Below are 13,855 nucleotides of genomic sequence, written 5' to 3'. Positions count from 1 at the left end.
ACAAAATCATCGTGATGCGGCATTTTCGAAACAGCGACCTACTTGATACCCCCGGAGCGTCTGCTGTTCTTGAAAAGTCTTTTGATAGACGGAAGCAATAAGTTGTGCAACAGACATTGACAACGTTTATGAAGTCTGAGCATTTCACTCTTCAAAAGTCTGCGATGCAGTTGATTTCACTGCTGAACCCCTTTTACTCAGGAAACTTCGCTGCCAACTGCACTGAAACTTGAAAATAAATAGTTGCAGTGAAGCGAGCAGTTTATTTCAGTGCAATAAAGAATTACGCTTTCACATTCCGCTATAACAGGAGAGAGAAAACGTAAAAAATTCGGCCCTAATAATTGTATTTTTGTGGTTACCACCTTAATTGGGTAACAGGAAAAGCTTGAAGTACGAATTATTTGCAGCCTCACGGAGGAACAGTGGCTGGCGGTTATGACAGCGTGGGTGAGGCTTCACTGCAGACTTAATTTGTAAACCGACGTTAGTAGCATTTTTTTTTTCAATTAGGTCTGGAATAAATACAGAAAAATATATATTTGCGGAACTACCACACTTCTTTTGGATCCTTCGTTTACTGCTTTACCAAGTGCCCAAACCGACTCGCATTATTGTTATTTGAGAAGGCCAGTTTTCTCATCGGTTCGGTGCCCGCGCGATTAACTCGATATGCGTTCAGTTGTCACCATCTATTGCTACGGTCACGCGCAACGCTGATCCTTCGTTAGTTCAACCTTCTTTGTTTAGACTCATCCAGGGACCAGAAAAGGGATTCAGTTCTTTGTAAGCTGGTCTGCATGCTCTTAGAACGAGTTGCTGCAGGAGAAAACGCCAGCTGCCTTTAACTTTTCATTTTGCCCCATCACTTTGTCGGGCCCTTGACCCTCTCTGCAGCGCGCACGGGGGAAGCCTTTGAATCGCGCGCCACAACGGCACTCGTCGCATGGAGCATGCGCATCGATCATGGTATCATAAGAACTCGTGTGGGGACTGCCGGGAAGGCGGCTGCCCGATAAGAAGGCAGTGGAGACTGCACTCGGGGCTTTCTTGCGGGGCGCGGGTCTGGGGAGGCGCTGGTGGGGCGTGGCCCGTCTAGGTTTCTTTCCGAGCGTGCTGCAGAGCAGGGGGAAAAGCGTCTTTGCATTGTGTCTGCATGAAAGAGTGCTCTTGTTGTTCGCTTTTGGGACTCTCTGCGCGCCTGGTTCGGTGCTTGCTTGCTTTCTGCGCTTTATGCATTCTGTTATCGCCCGAAAGATTGTGTTCGTTGATGGTTTGTAGCGGCCGTTCTTTCGTCGCTCCCTTTGGCTTCTATATTTTGTTGCCTCGCTGTTCTGTTGCTTGCTTCTTTGCCTTGTTATTTTCTGTTATTGACCGCGAGGCTGCGGTAATTGTTTGAGTGTTTCATGTCATAAAAATTAAAGCGGTTTTTTGTTCTTTGCGCCAATGGTCCTTTGTCGTGCTGGTCGCGGCTCGCGGACCCCCTGAGCGAAGGCGAGGGGCCTTCATTTGGCGCCCAACGTGGTTTTTCTTTGCGTTTTTTTTCTGTTTGTTCTGGAGTACGCTTCCGCACCGCAGGGACCACGAGCACGGGAACGAGGGAACCGCCCCCATCTCGTGGCAGCTGGAACTCCCCCCTAGGCCTACTTGTTTCGCTCCGACATCGGGTCCCACAGCTCATGCATCTGTACCCAACCCCTCTGACCAGCGTAAGCTCACTGAACGTTTTTATTCTACCTCTCGCTCTCCTTGCGCCCCGCTATTCCGCGCCATCCTGCCTCCGCAGAACCGCTTGACCATTCCGTCGGACCGCTTTGCCCGTCCAATTTCAACACCAAAGATGCACCGCCGGCATTTTAATGCACCTACGTTCGGGTAATGTCAAGAAGAGCGCGGTTGAAAATCATACTCGCTAATCCACTAGTACGATGCATGACAGGAAGGACCAGGGTGCGCCCGCACAAGATATGTGCAGCATTATTGCCCAGCTGACCGCGCTGCTCGAGCATCACGCAAACATAACTCCAGCAGCCAGTTTCCGTTTGCAGCTCGCTGTGCCTACATATGAGGGGCACACAAATACGAAATCGGTGGCGGACTTCCTTCAGGAAATGGAAGATCACCGCAATGCGCAAGTCATTACGGATGACGTTCTTCTTCAGCGCGTTTTGCCCGTCGCCCTGACTGGGTCCGCCGCCCGCTGGCGTCGTCGCCAGTCATTCCAAAGTTGGGCGCACTTTGAGCACCTACTGCGAGCAGAATTCCTCCCTCCCGACTACGTTGTCCGCATGAAAGACGAGCTTCGCGCCCATAGTCAGGCGGAGGAGGAAAGCCTCCAAGAATACATACGGTCCTTTCAGGAGCTTTGCGAGCGCGCAGACCCTTCAGCACCCCAAAACAGAAAGAGTCACCCGGGCAATCCGGCAATCTCACCCACGCTTCCAGGCTTATCTAAGGGGCCGCACCTTCCCTTCGCTTGACGATCTCCCTAAAGCGGCGTCCTATATTCAGGCGGCGATGTTGGCAGAGCTAACTTACCAGCCTCCACCCCCACCTCAAGCCTCCCTCGAACCGTCTTGCGCGTGGCGCGGTTCTCCATTTGCAAGCCCGGGGGATATGGTATCGCCTCCAAGGGCGCTGGATCCATTTATTCACCGCACCTTTGCCACCCAGGTACCTTTCCGGCCTCCGGTCCGGGAACCTGCAACAAGGTCTGTAGGCCTGTAGCAGGCCTGTAGCGGCTGCCGCCCAACCAGGCGCAGAAGATACATGCAGGAACATTGCACTCTGCTTCCAGTGTGGGGGACGAGGCCACTACAAGAGCCAGTGCCTGAGCCCCCCTGGCTCCCGCCAGCAGGGAAGCGACGAGGGCCGGCGGTGGTGAGCAACTACCAGCCGCCGGCCAACGACCTACCACGCCCCGACGTACCCTCGCAACATGCAGGCTCCGGCATGACCTCTCGGCAGCAGCCGACCCTCACGCGGTGTTATTCGCAACATCGAAGCATCTTGCAGCGGCTGTCAAGCACCGAGCGGGGGCAGGCGTTTCCAAGACTACGAAAAGCCGGGTGTTTTGGTCGTCTCACCATCCTGCTGCCACGGTGCTGAGCCGCGGACGACCTCGGCAGCGGAGAGGGGGAAAGAAACAGCTCCTCACACTCGAATCACCACCGGCATCAACGGAAGTAGCTGTACCGGAAAGGTGTCACCCCCCTCCCCCCCAGATCGAAGGCCCAGGATCTCGGACAAATGGTGAGGTCTTTGCCGTCCACGTTCAGTCTTCTTGACGACCCCCTTGAGAAAACACCATTGGTAGCGGTCAGAATGGCCGGAATAGAAGTACCTACTATTTTAGACACCGGCTCTGCTGTTTCCGTTTTCGGCGATCGTGTGAAAAGCGCCTGCGAGACGAAACGTCTAATTGCGAAGTGTAAACACGACCCTTCGCATGGCATCCGCTCACGTTGCGTCCGCTACGTCAGCAGCCCGGTTAACGGTTACCATGAATGATACAAAATTCCGGCAACGCTTCCTACACCTTTCAGGACTTTCTTGTCCTGTGAGTTTGGGCCGTAACTTTACAGCCAAAGCAGGAATCATTCTCGATCTCTGTAAAGGCACCTACCAGTACGACATGCATGCGCATCCACTCAAGTTCATGATTAAGCCAAGAGAACCACAGTCAAATCTGTTTACCGCCAATATCTCTGCGGTCTCCGAGACTGGTAGTGGTATTCTCACTGCTCTGAAGTCTTTCACAGGATCTCCGGCGGAGAAGGCCAAAATCGAGACAGCGCTTAAACCATTTGCCGAAATGTTCACGGAAGCTCCTGGCAGCGTTAATGTGCTGACTCATAGGATAGACACCGGCTACGCCCGCCCAATTCGTTTCAACCCGCGGCCCCTGAGCATCCACAAGTGAGCACTTCTTGATAGTGCGCTAGACGAAATGATCGCTACCGGTGCAGTAATGCCGTCTAAGAGCCCCTGGGCATTCCCAGTTGTACTAGCACCTAAGAAAGATGGCACAGCGCGGTTGTGTGTCGACTACCGTCGGGTGAACGCTGTCACAGTTCGAGACTCGTACCCCTTCTCATCAATCGATTCAGTGATGTATTCACTTGGGTCCGCAAAGTTCTTTACTGTTTTAGACTGCAGCAGGGGCTTCTTGCAAATTCCGATCGCGCCCTGCGATATTGCGAAGACTGCATTCACTTGCCATCGGGGACTGTTCGAATTTGTCCGATTGCCTTTCGGTTCGTGCAATACACCGGCAACCTTTCAGCGTGTAATAGATATTGTGCTTCAAGACGCCAAATTCAATTATGTGATGGCTTACATGGATGCCGTGGTAGTGTTCTCGAATACCCTGGAGGAGCATCTCCTTCACCTAACCAGCGTTTTACAACGAATGCAGGCCGCAGGCATCACCATTAACCCCCGGAAGGTTCAACTGGTTTCGCCCAGAATCAACCTCCTAGGTTTCATCGTCGAGCAAGGCACATTCCGCCCTGACGAGGAGAAACTCCGGGCCATACTGCAGCTTCCACCACCAACAGACGTAAAGAGCCTGCAGCGGTATTTGGGCATGGTGGGCTCCTACCGCCACTTTATCCCCAACTGCGCTGACCTGGTAAGACCTCTCCACCAGCTCCTACGGAAAGGTGCCAGTTGGTACTGGACTGACGTGGAGCAGGGATCATTCCGGGCTCTGTCATCGGCTATCGCCGATACCGCACGTGTGCTGCTTCCCGACCTCAACCTGCCATTCACCGTGCAGACCGATGCAAGTGAGTATGGCATCGGCGCAGTCTTGCTTCAGAAGCACCAAGGGAAGCTTCACCCTCTGGTTTTTGCAAGTCGCACTCTCACAGGAGCAGAGCGGAACCATACCGTAACAGAGAAAGAGTGCCTAGCAATTGTATTTGCACTCAAGAAATTTGACATGTATCTGGTTGGGGCTGACTTTACTATTCAGACTGACCACCAGGCGCTGACGTGGCTGTCAAAGCTACAAAACCCACCCGGCCATTTAGCCAGTTGGGCGCTCTCTCATCAGAAGTATAATTACAGAGTAGAATACAGGAAAGGCACCTTTAACGAGGTAGCTGACGCCCTGTCCCGAGCACCACTCTCCGGGGATGGCGAGCCGGCACCCGAAGTCCTGGCTGTGGCAGTGCCTGTGGACGCCTGGGGAACACTGATCTCTCGCCAGCAGCTACTCGACGCCCAGCTAAGCGACGACCAGTGCAACTTGATATGCAAGGCACTGGATGGCGCCAACCCTGCCGGTAGCGGCAACTACGACTGCTACATGCAAGCAGACGACGGCCTGCTCTTGCGGTACATACCTGCTGCCGATATGGATTGCGGTGAGTCCCCTTTCCGTGTCGTTGTGCCTAGAAAGCTGCGCAAGCCTTTTCTAGAGTACTTTCATGACATCCACCTCGCCGGTCATAGCCACGGCAAGAAAACCTTTGAGAGGTTGTGTCGTGTCGCGACGTGGCCGCACATGAGAAAGCATGTCTTCAGATACGTTCGCACATGTCCTACCTGCCAGACCGTGAAACCGAGGGGAGGGAAGCCACCAGGCTTCATGCAACCAGTTGAGAGCCGATACCCATGGGAAATTGTGGCATGTGATGTTATGGGCTCATACCCCAGGTCAGCTAAAGGGAATCGATACTTGTTAGTGGTAACTGATCATTTCTCCAAATGGGTAGAGCTGTACCCGCTACGCAAGCTGGATTCTAAGATAATCTGGGATAGGCTCTTGGAAGCATTCACCCGTTTCGGTTTCCCAGCGCAGCTTATCACGGACAATGCCACATATTTCACAGGCAGGATATTCGTTGACACTTGCAAAGCTCTTCGCGTGCAGCACAAAAGGACGACACCCTACCACCCTCAAGCCAACATCACGGAGCGTGTGAACCGAAACCTTAAGACGATGCTGGTGGCTTTCACCGAGCGGCACAAGGACTGGAACGTTCGTATCCAGGAGATGGCTTTCGCCACAAGGACCACAGTAAACCGGTCGACAGGGTTTACGCCAGCGGCTATTCTTCTCGGTCGCAAGCTCCGTTTTCCTATTGAGCATGCATTCACCAACGAGTCTGAATTACCAACTGGCAATTACTCCACGTTCACACAAAATCTTTCCAGCCGCCTGGCCCACACTCTGAAGGAGGCCAGGGAAAACTTGCACCTTGCCTGCCTGGAACATGGGAACCAATACAACAAAGGCAGGCGGCCCCTGGAGTTCACGGTCGGCGACGAAGTGCTCCGCCGAACGCACCCACTCAGCGATGCTGCAAAAGTGTTTGCTGCTTCCCTCGCGCCTAGATGGGATGGCCCTTACGTGATCGCGAAACGTATTTCTAGCTTGGTGTACCTACTGCGGGAAAAACACGACAGCAGAGTAGTAGGGCCCGTAAGCTTGCACGACCTCAAAGCGTACTACGAGCGCCCATCAGACAGCTAACCGTGCTTCAGTGATTATACGAGTTCAGCAGTTAACGCGGCTGTGCCCTACATCCGGTATCTGTTAATCGCGACGTTTTTACATATGCTGTCCTTAGATATCCTCGCCTTACGCGGAATGCCACGCTACCACTCCAACGGGTGTCACCAGCCTGGCTGCCACGGCGGCCCATCGCCTACATCACCTACATCGTCGGCCTCTCACCTAGGCGACCGATGTGCGCTATTGTCGGTTGGGCGAAAAGTGCATTGTCTCTGAAAGAGCGCACGCCTTGAGCGCATGTCAATTGGAGTCGTCACGTGCAGCTCCGAACGACGCCAGACAGCATTCCAGCCCATCGCGTGCCAACTGCCCCGAACATTTTGCTTCGCAACAGCCGTGATATACTCGACTAGGACGATGCATGGTGCTGTTGGACATAGTGTTGTTGCATAGTGTTGTTGCATAGTGTTGTTGCATAGTGTCGGTGCATAGTGTTGTTGCATAGTGTTGTTGCATAGTGTCGGTGCATAGTGTCGGTACATAGTGCTGTTCGACACCCAGGCGGGTGTCCGGTCTTGTAAGGGGGGGGGGGGAGTGTCGGGCCCTTGGCCCTTTCTGCAGCGCGCACGGGGGAAGCCTTTGAATCGCGCGCCACAACGGCACTCGTCGCATGGAGCATGCGCATCGATCGCGGTATCGTAAGAACTCGCGCGGGGACAGCTGGGAAGGCGGCCGCCCGATAAGAAGGCAGTGGAGACTGCACTCGGGGCTTTCTTGCGGGGCGCGGGCCTGGGGAGGCGCTGGTGGGGCGTGGCACGTCTAGGTTTCTTTCCGAGCGTGCTGCAGAGCAGGGGGAAAAGCGTCTTTGCATTGTGTCTGCATGAAAGAGTGCTCTTGTTGTTCGCTTTTGGGACTATCTGCGCGCCTGGTTCGGTGCTTGCTTGCTTTCTGCGCTTTATGCATTCTGTTATCGCCCGAAAGATTGTGTTCATTGATGGTTTGTAGCGGCCGTTCTTTCGTCACTCCCTTTGGCTTGTATATCTTGTTGCCTCGCTGTTCTGCTGCTTGCTTCTTTGCCTTGTTATTTTCTGTTATTAGCCGCCAGGCTGCGGTAATTGTTTGAGTGTTTCATAACATAAAAATTAAAGCTGTTTTTTGTTCTTTGCGCCAATGGTCCTTTGTCGTGCTGGTCGCGGCTCGCGGACCCCCTGAGCGAAGGCGAGGGGCCTTCAACTTCCACGAGTGAAGGCTCATCGGAACGCTGGCAGATCCTCGGAATCATGATATGGGTTAGAAAGGAGGAAAATTAGATCACGGGAAACAGCGTCCGTCGTCAAGCCCTGCATCAACCACTAAACTCATAAGCAATATGAATGTCACCCCTCGTCTGGTATTTCCCTAATTGTAGAGCACTTCTCGCGCAAATTGGCAACTGAAAACAAGTGTCGCAAGGAGTTCAGAAATTACGCGATCTAATAAGGGAGAGAGCCGAGGCAGCAGCCGAACAGGAAAGAAAAGCGAAAATTAATGCTATCATCGGCTGGTCGTTTCTGAGCACTCTGGAGCGCTCTGGCGAGCGGCGTTGTCTTCGGCTGGTTGAGAGAGGGTGTGCGCCCGGCGTTCGGCTGGTTCTTCTCAGTTGCTCTCCTCTATCTTGGAGCGCTCTGAGGTGCTCTGAGCCCTGTCGTCGGAGCAGTCATCGAGATTGAAACGTCATCGCAGCGCCGCGTCGCTGCTGTTGGCGACGGGCCACCATAACCTTGGCAACCTAGGCCACTGCATGCTGGCGTTTCGACGAACGTTCGTCCCGCCGGCACGTCCGCCGGTTTTTCCGGCAGCGCCGGGAGCTTTGGATAGGCGAAACATCGGACGTTGGCAGTAGTCACGTGGTTTCGCATCAGCAATTTCCTCCTCCGAGAGTGAGTCGCACGTTCGGCTTGCGCGCTTGTCCCCTACCTTTAAGCTCGGGAAACGACCGATCCACCCGACTCTGCTTCGGGGCATACAGGCGACCAGTCGAAGATACCATAAAAAATTAGCCTCCGTTTGTGAAAATATTTAGGGACCAACATCTTTTTATTTAAAAAGGAAAGTAGAGAAAACGCCGCCGGAAGTGGAGAATGATTCCGTGTGTTTTGAATGAGGCTACTGCAGTTATCAGTCGAGCCGCCTGACGTAGCCACTTCTATGCTGTGCTTATGCGTTTTTTTTTCTAACCGTCTGCGGTGGGCGCAGTACGTCAAGAACCGTAGCGTCCGGCGCTCTTGCGTTGGAGCTTGAGGTATACAGTAGCGGCGCCTGGTGGCGGCGCGCGAAGCGTTATCTGGGTAGTACCGGCTGGGTAGTAGTGAGCCGTGGCTGTGGCGAAGAACGTTTCTAGCCCAAGTTTCGCGTCGATTCGCACTTTTTTCTGCCCTGTTGCGAGTGCGAAAAGGCTAGTCACTTCTCAGACCACGGCGACCCCGCTGCGAGCTAGCCGCAGCCTATAGTTGAACGAAAACGGACTCTCCGTGAGGCGTAATGTTGGAAACAGAAGGAATCGGCGACGCCATTCCGGAGAGACCCAGCTCAGCCTAGAAAAAGCGTCACCGTCCTTACATATGCGTCGTGGGCTGCCATGAACAAGAAGGCCTGAGTCCCAACATCAGATTCTGCCGTTTTCCTTCAAGGCCTCACGAAGCGGAGCGTCGGGCGCACTGCATAGCTGCAGTTCGTCGCGCTGGGTAAGCGAAACTTCGTGCCATGCTGACTGCTTCGCCTGTCTTGAAGCTTGCTTGATTCCCCGCAGGAGCGTCTGCGTCAGCAGGCGTTTGGTGTGTTGCGCCACCACGTACCCGAGCACACGAGGGTTGGAACCTCCCGCGTGTAGCCGTGCGCGGCTTAGCCGTGTCCGGGGAAAAGGGGATCCTGGGGGTTGAGCCAATGCCGGGTGTTTGGACCTTTACGGCCCCTCGGCGGCGGCAACACACCCCTTTGGCCTCGGCTTCACGTAGACGGCACCCCCGGACTGACCCACCCGGGGGAAATCGGCAGTCGCCTTTTCCTGTCCCCCTCTCCAACCTTCGTCTTTCTCTCTCGCCTTTTTCATCTTTCCTGTCTTCTTCTCTCTTCCATTTACTTCCTTTCTCCACGGCGGCAAGGGTTAACCTTGTGTATGTGCCCTCCCTTGGGTATAATATATTAGGTTATAGTGGCAGTGTACGGTTGGCGCCTGCAGCCTTACCCGTTAAGTCCTGCAGCGTCCCCAAGTTGGGCTCCATGGTGGGTGGCCGCCATTGCTGCTGAAAACATACCAAATTACTATGGGAACACCCGCATTTCCCCGCCTACTTGATCGTCACCCTCAGAAGAGGGGACGCACCGAAGATTTAAGCACTTGTTTCAACCGAACGAAAGAGACCTATCCAAAATACCACGTAGTACACAGTGAGAGTCCTGAAAAACAAGCTAGATTTATTTCTCCATTCACAGTAGCAAAATCTTTGACCGAAGCCTTAGGGTCAGGTTATAAGGTAACGAAAATGGCTAGTGGGGACCTTCTCCTTGAGATCCCTCAGAAACAACAGTACGAAAAGCTTGGCAGTCTTGTGACATTGGGTAACATACCAATTTCTATCACACAACACCGAACAATGAACAGCTCACGGGGAGTCGTGTCAGAGGCAGACCTCCTAGACTTGACAGAAACTGAACTCTTGGAAGGATGGAAAGAACAAAATGTCACTGAAGTAAAACGTATTATACTTAGACGAGACAACAAGGAGATCCCCACAAAGCATCTTATCCTAACATTTGCATCCAGCACACTGCCAGAAACTATCGAAACAGGATACATCAGATTAAATATTCGACCATATATCCCCAACCCTAGAAGGTGTTTCAAATGTCAGAGGTTCGGCCATGGCTCGCAGAGCTGCCGTGGTCAAATAACTTGTGCAAAGTGTGGAGTGCAGGGCCACCCCTCCGACAACTGCAGTGGCACACCTCACTGTGTGAACTGCAGTGGTGACCATCCCGCTTACTCACGCTCCTGTCCAAACTGGAAGAAAGAAAAAGATATAATCACCCTTAAAGTCAAGGAAAATATTTCGTTTAAGGAAGCCCGTAAAAGGTGCTCTCCTTTCCACAACACACCTTATGCTGATGCGGCGCGTCGGGGGGCGGCGTCGCAGCGGCCAATGCCAAGTGCCATGCCCGCGTGCAGCGAGCAGGCACCTTTGGCTTCTGCCCCCAGGGTGGAAGTAGGTAAGCCTACTCCATCCAACCAGCAAACCGGCCAGGCTACCCTTGGGTTGCCAGCCCCACAACAGTTATCGGCGGCAACCTGCGCTACACGCAGCGATCCCGCAGTACCGATAGTGGCCCCGAAGGTAGGCGCAGCCGAGGCTGCCTCGACCTCCCCGGCCCCTCCCAGCGCTGGCAACAGCCGGCGCAGCCAAATTCCACAGGGAGCCCCATCGACCTCCGGGCAGGTGGGCGCAGGGGTTTTGCCTTCCGAGGTGAGACTCTCCCGAAAAACTTCTCGCTCGCAAGAGCGCGTGTCCGGCGCCTCACAAGAGGCAATGGACACAACACCTACCCCCACGGCGCGCCAAGCGCCTAAGGAGCGGCGAGGTTCCCTCGAACGCTTCAAAAAAGGCAAAACCCCGGTTACAGGGCCTCGAAAGAGCTCTGTAATCTAATGCATCACTTCCGTTTCCGTACACACAGCACTAATTTACACTAAATATGGATACACAAATCATACAATGGAACGTCAGAGGTCTCCTTAGAAACCTTGATGATGTACAAGAACTCATCCACAAACACAATCCAAAAGTGCTGTGTTTACAGGAAACACACTTAAAACCAAAACACACAAATTTTCTTCGACAGCACGTCACTTATCGCAAAGATCGCGACGATGCTATCGCATCATCGGGCGGTGTCGCCATTGTAATTCAAAAAAGCATAGCCTGTCAACGTTTGCAGCTACGAACGGCCCTTGAGGCGGTGGCGGTTCGAGTTATTCTGCTAAACAAGCTTATCACTATTTGCTCACTTTATATACCCCCACATTATAAACTAAGCAAACATGAATTTCAGTCCTTTATTGATGAATTGCCAGAACCCTATGCTGTTCTTGGCGATTTCAATGCACATAACTACCTGTGGGGCGACCCTCGTATAGATGCACGGGGACGTCTTGTCGAACAGTTCCTTTTTTCTTCTGGTGCTTGTCTGTTGAATAAAAAGGAACACACATATTACTCTCTTACAAACAGAACCTATTCTTCCATAGATCTTAGCATAGTCTCGTCTTCTCTACTGCCTGAGCTTGAATGGGAAGTTAACGACAACCCTTACGGAAGCGACCACTTCCCTATACTGCTAAGATCTCCAAAAGAAAACGAATATCCACCACACGCTCCTAGGTGGAAGATTGAGACAGCTGATTGGGAGAAATTTCAATCTCTTACTAGTATCTCATGGGCTGAGCTGTCTTCGTTAGGAATTGATGCTGCAGTCGAGTTCTTTACAGCCTTCATAATAGATGTCGCATCAAAATGCATATCCGAAGTAAGTGGTTTGGCATGCAAACGACGTGTACCGTGGTGGAACGCCGAATGTAGGATCACTCGTAAGAATCAGAACAAGGCATGGGGGTTGCTGCGCGCCTCCCCCACTGCGGAGAATCTTATAAATTTTAAAGAAGTAAAATCCCAAGGCAGGAGAACCCGCCGACAGGCCAGACGAGAAAGTTGGCAGAACTTTCTATCGAGTATTAACTCGTTCAGAGATGAGGCCAAAGCCTGGAACAGGGTCAACAGGATAAGAGGACGACAAGGATATGCCCTCCCTTTGGTAAACACAGAAGGCGATACCCTACAAGATCAGGCGGACTCACTTGGGGAGCACTTTGAAAGCGTGTCAAGTGCCAACCATTACTCGCAATCCTTTCTGAAATATAAACAAATAGAAGAGTGTAAGCCACTCATGAGAAAATGTCAACAGAGTGAGCCTTACAACCGTCCTTTCAGAATTGCCGAATTGAGAGCTGCCTTGAGCGCATGCAAGAGCTCCGCACCGGGATCTGATAGAATCATGTACGAAATGCTGAAAAACTTACACAATTACACACAAGTAACACTACTTACACTTTTCAACACTATCTGGGACGCAGGGTACCTTCCGACCACATGGAAAGAAGCCATTGTGGTCCCTGTTTTAAAACAAGGCAAAGATCCTTCCTCAGTGGCAAGCTACCGCCCGATAGCCCTCACAAGTTGCATGTATAAGGTATTTGAAAAAATGATAAATCGGCGACTGATCCATTTCCTTGAAGAGAACAAAACGCTTGATCCCTATCAGTGTGGCTTCCGAGAAGGGCGCTCCACAACCGACCATCTTGTACGTATTGAGGGAAATATCCGGGACGCATTTATACATAAACAGTTCTTCCTCTCGATATTTCTCGATATGGAAAAGGCTTATGACACAACGTGGCGATACGGCATCTTGCGAGACTTATCGGAAATGGGCATTCATGGTAATATCTTCAATGTAATAAAAAGCTACTTGTCCGATCGTACCTTCCGGGTGAAAGTCGGCAATGTGCTGTCACGTCCTTTTACACAAGAAACTGGTGTACCCCAGGGAGGCGTGCTCAGCTGCACACTTTTTATTGTTAAGATGACAACGCTTCGTGCTTCCTTACCACCGGCCATTTTGTATTCCGTCTATGTGGACGACGTTCAAATAGGCTTCAAATCCTGTAACCTCGCAGTATGCGAGAGACAGGTACAGCATGGATTGAACAAGGTGTCAGGGTGGGCAGAGAAAAATGGTTTTAAAATCAATCCTCAAAAGATTTCTTGCGTGCTGTTTACAAGGAAGAGAGGCCTGGTTCCGGATCCTTGCTTGGAAATGTGTGGACATCAGATACCTGTAAACAAAGAGCACAAATTTCTAGGTGTTATACTCGACAATAAACTTACTTTCGTCCCACACATTAAACATCTTAAAGAAAAGTGTCTGAAAACAATGAACCTAATGAAACTTCTATCGCAGACTACGTGGGGTAGTGACAGGAAGTGCCTAATGAATCTCTATAAGAGCCTCATCCGGTCACGATTAGATTATGGTGCCGTGGTATATAACACTGCCGCCCCGAGCGCACTAAAGATACTTGACCCTGTTCACCATCTAGGTATCCGCTTAGCCACGGGCGCTTTCAGAACAAGCCCGATTGAAAGTTTATATGCCGAATCGAATGAACGGTCTCTCCATCTACAGAGATCATACGTTAGTTTTACATATTTCCTTAAAGTACGCTCCAATCCTGAACATCCATGTTTTCATAACGTTACCGATATGACGTGCGCTACACTTTTCAGCAATCGTCCCTCC

The sequence above is a fragment of the Dermacentor albipictus genome, unplaced genomic scaffold (genome assembly GCF_038994185.2).
Source record: "Dermacentor albipictus isolate Rhodes 1998 colony unplaced genomic scaffold, USDA_Dalb.pri_finalv2 scaffold_96, whole genome shotgun sequence".
In the NCBI taxonomy this organism is placed as follows: Eukaryota; Metazoa; Arthropoda; class Arachnida; order Ixodida; family Ixodidae; genus Dermacentor; species Dermacentor albipictus.
Note: the sequence above shows the minus strand (reverse complement) of the source record.